The sequence below is a fragment of the Limulus polyphemus genome, unplaced genomic scaffold, assembly GCF_000517525.1.
Source record: "Limulus polyphemus unplaced genomic scaffold, Limulus_polyphemus-2.1.2 Scaffold4907, whole genome shotgun sequence".
Lineage (NCBI taxonomy): Eukaryota > Metazoa > Arthropoda > Merostomata > Xiphosura > Limulidae > Limulus > Limulus polyphemus.
The window spans coordinates 5,192-9,442 of record NW_013670517.1 but is presented as its reverse complement, the minus strand read 5'-3'; positions in this window follow the sequence as shown (position 1 = coordinate 9,442).

Sequence of the window (4,251 nt, the reverse complement as noted above, 5' to 3'; positions counted from 1 at the left end):
CAATTACTTTAAAACACAAACTTACCTATAGTAAAAAAAGAAAGAGAAAAATAAAGATGAAAGAATATTAACATAACAAAAATTGGGAGATTTATCTCTAGTGGACAGAAATAACAACACTTTTACGATACTTTTAAACAAAAAATAAGTAAGTCTATTTTTTTCATTATATATATATATTGGGACCAAACGTGGCTCGGTGATTAGAGTGCCTTACGATTGATCTGCGAATTTAGTGTTTCCATCCAGTTACCATTAAATAACTAAATCGCGATCTGCAGCTTGAGGCCGATAATACGTTATAAGAGTGATGGTCAAATCTCACTATTAATTCAAACCAGAGGCGTTGCTAGGCGCTGACACACAGGGACCGTGTCCCGATTCTAACTGACAGTACCCTGAATCCATTTGGTGCTCTTGAAAAATCAGAACAGAAAACCATGAACGATATTATATTGCAACGTCGAAAATTCTTTTAAGCACTTACCGACGCCTCTGGTTCAAACAAGAGACAGAAGGGTTGAGGGTGAATTCCGGTGCCTACTCTCTTTCTTCTAGTCTATCCGTTAAAAATTAGGGATGTCTATAAGCAGATATTAGGGACGGCTAGCGCAGATATCCCTCGTGTAGCTTTGCGCGAAATTTTGAATCAAACAAGTCTCATTATCTTGTTTTGAGCGAAAGAATTCGGCTAAGAACGAAACTTACAAGTATTATTGAAACGCCTTTATTACAAAGTTCTTACTGAAACCCCGTATTGGACACGCAGACAGTAAAATGTTTATAAAACACTAATCTTATAACGAAGTTTTTAACCCTAAAAAGGCTTCACGCTTCACTAATTTTCAATACTGAAACGACCAAATACGATTGTTTTAATTTACCGTTCACTACCAGTTTACAATAAATACGAAAAAACACAACAAAATGTATTCGGTTGTTATTGTTGGAGGAAAACTAGCACAGTTAGTCCTTGAGTACTTTGTACGGATATACGAAAATAAACATTTTTTCATTGCGATATTCCACGTGTTTTTTTTTTCTTCTTCTTCTTCCTAGCTTTCAAGTCCTGAACTGATAAGTAAGTTTTAAAACAGCGCAGAAAAATATATTCGTCTGTCAGTTAATGTTGGTAGACCTTGTTTGTTTTACAGAATCTGACCTTGGTTTTGGAGCTTCGGTCGATCGATAAGTTGGTTTTTGTTTCTGGTTAAATTTACTTGAAAGTAATAACCTATATTTCAATTTTCACCATAGGCGCTAACTTGTCAAATTTACTAAAATTAACAAAGCGTGTTTACAAGACCTAACTGTCAATAAATGCTGTAATTTACACCATATCTTAATATGTCTATCGTAAATTCAAAAATAGCGTATCAAAATGTTTGTTTTTGAATTTCACGCAAAGCTACACGAGGGATATCTGCGCTAGCCGTCCCTAATTTAGCAGTGGAAGACTAGAGGGAAGGCAGCTAGTCATCACCACCCACCGCCAACTCTTGAGCTACTCTTTTACCGTGGGATTGACCGTAACATTATAACGCCCCCACGGCTGAAAGGGCGAGCATGTTTGGTGGGACGGGGATTCGAACCCGCGACCCTCTGATTGCGAGTCGAGCGCCTTATCTACCTGGCCATGCCGGGCGTATCAAAATGAAAAAAAAAGGTCAGCAGAATTAATATCCACACCAATAATGGTTGGAGACGGCTTGACCACTATAGAGCTTTCGTTGACCATTAAAAATAATCCAACTTCAAATAAAAAACAAGGCGTTTATGTTATACCATGCCAGTCATATGAAAAAGATTACGTACGTGAAAAATTAACTATTGAGTCGATTGGAAATCAACAAGAATTTTATACAAAACGGTTAACTATAAAAAAGGGAAGCTGCTTGATCTAAAGTCTGTCTAATTTCAACACCTTCTTAAGTCACTAAGTTGAACAGCTTTCTGACCTCCTGTGCCCTTAATGGAATTTGAAGTTTATGGATCACGTAGACGTTGATGCCTAGTGGTATGTCTGCGGACTTATAACGCTAGAATCCGGGTTTTCGATACCCGTGGTCGGGCAGAGCACAGATATTCCATTGTGTAGCTTTGTGCTTAATTACAAACAAACCTACCAGAAGACGACGTGAGACCGAAAAGAGAGCACGATTGTGTCAAAACTAATTTATCTAATGTCAAGATTTTCAACAGTTTGTGTCATTTACAGTTGGTTTTCACTAACCATTCGAATTAAATTATCACGCTGCGTACGTAATAGCGCCAGTTTACGGAATTTGTTGGGATCGCGATGACACAGCAACTATTAGATCATTACAGTAATATACTGAATGCAACTTGATTCCCAGTTTGCCTCTGAAGAGGAAAGGTCCACCTTTCGAAAGCGCTTGGTTTTTATCATATTTTATCAAGACTTCTTGAACCTATGTGCTTTTCTAACATAATGAAAATACTGAATGCATGTATTGTAGGATTTACTTTGGGGGCCAACTTTAAAATAAATATTTCCGGGTCTTGTTTGCTTCTTATGAATTTCGCGCAAAGCTACACGAGGGCTATCTGCGCTAGCCGTCCCTAATTTAGCAGTGGAAGACTAGAGGGAAGGCAGCTAGTCATCACCACCCACCGCCAACTCCTGGGTTACTATTTTTACCAACGAATAGTGGGATTGACCGTCACATTATAACGTCCCCGCGGCTGAAAGGGCTAGCATGTTTGGTGAGACGGGGATTCGAACCCGCCACCCGTAGATTACGAGTCGAGTGACCTTTATTCCGGGTCAACAGAAGAAAATCTATTTTCCGGAAAAACGTGAAATGAAAATAATATTGGGATAGGGGTGTGACACACTGGCAAGTCACACATTGGGATAGGGGTGTGACACACTGGCATGTTACACATTGGGATAGCGGTGTGACATACTGGCAAGTCACACATTGGGATAGGGGTGTGACACATTGGCAAGTCACACATTGGGATAGGGGTGTGACACATTGGCAAGTCACACGTTGGGATAGGGGTGTGACACACTGACAAGTCACACATTGGGATAGGGGTATGACACACTGACATGTTACATATTGGAATAGGGGTGTGACACTCTGGCATGTTACACATTGGGATAGCGGTGTGACACACTGGCATGTTACACATTGGGATAGGGGTGTGACACACTGGCATGTTACATATCTTCTATCTGTTTTAGTGCTATATAGAGAGATTTTAAAAATTTCTCGGCTACTTAGTTTACGTGCAGTAATGGCGGCAACACGTGGTCCAATAAGTCATTAAGATTACCATATTCTCATTACAATAGTTTTTGTTTTACTGTTCTTTATAGTAGGTGATAGCTCTTCTCCCCAACAAAGTACTACAATAATAAACAGCATCCGGGATACAAGGATTAGCACAATAATATCCTTTGTTGGTCGATGTTGACGTTGATTAAATGTAACAGCTGGCCAATGCTGCGAGGGAACAAAGGTCATGAGGTGACGTTGTTGACTGGACAAAGAAAGCGATTTTACCTGTCGAATTCAGACTTATTATTGTTACCAAGTTTCTACTAGGAAATCGTTAAGTGAGTAAAAGTTGAGAAATTAAACATGGGGATTGGTCAAAACAATACAGCGCCTTTAGCGTGTGTGTGTGTTCCTAAAAATGCAGGAAATTGCAAGAACAAAAAATACTGCACATTTAGTAAGTTTATAGGATATCGTCTAATTTACACAAAAAAGCGACACCTGTTGGCATGTCCGTTCTTCTGCTTCATATATAAAAAATATATAGATAGATAGTTATATAAGTGGACAAATATAAAATAAAATAGAAATATAAAGAGACAACATTTATCTAGTACACATTCGAATTGTAATAAAAAGTTAGAGAAATATAAAATTTAAATGTTTTATAACTTTTATATTTTTAATACAGATCTATCCAAGCGTTCAAGAAATTAACAGAAAATACCTAGTACCAGTTTACCTTCAACATAAGTTGGATAGACCATATAACCCACGTCTAGACTAAGTAGCATAGTCTTAGATCATGTAGTCCATTCCTAGACTAATATAACCCACGTCTAGACTACGTAGCCCAGTTTTAGATCATGTAGTCCATTCCTAGACCATATAACTTACGTCTAGACTACGTAGCCCAGTCTTAGATCATGTAGTCCATTCCTAGACCATATAACTTACGTCTAGACTACGTAGCCCAGTCTCAGATCATGTAGTCCATTCC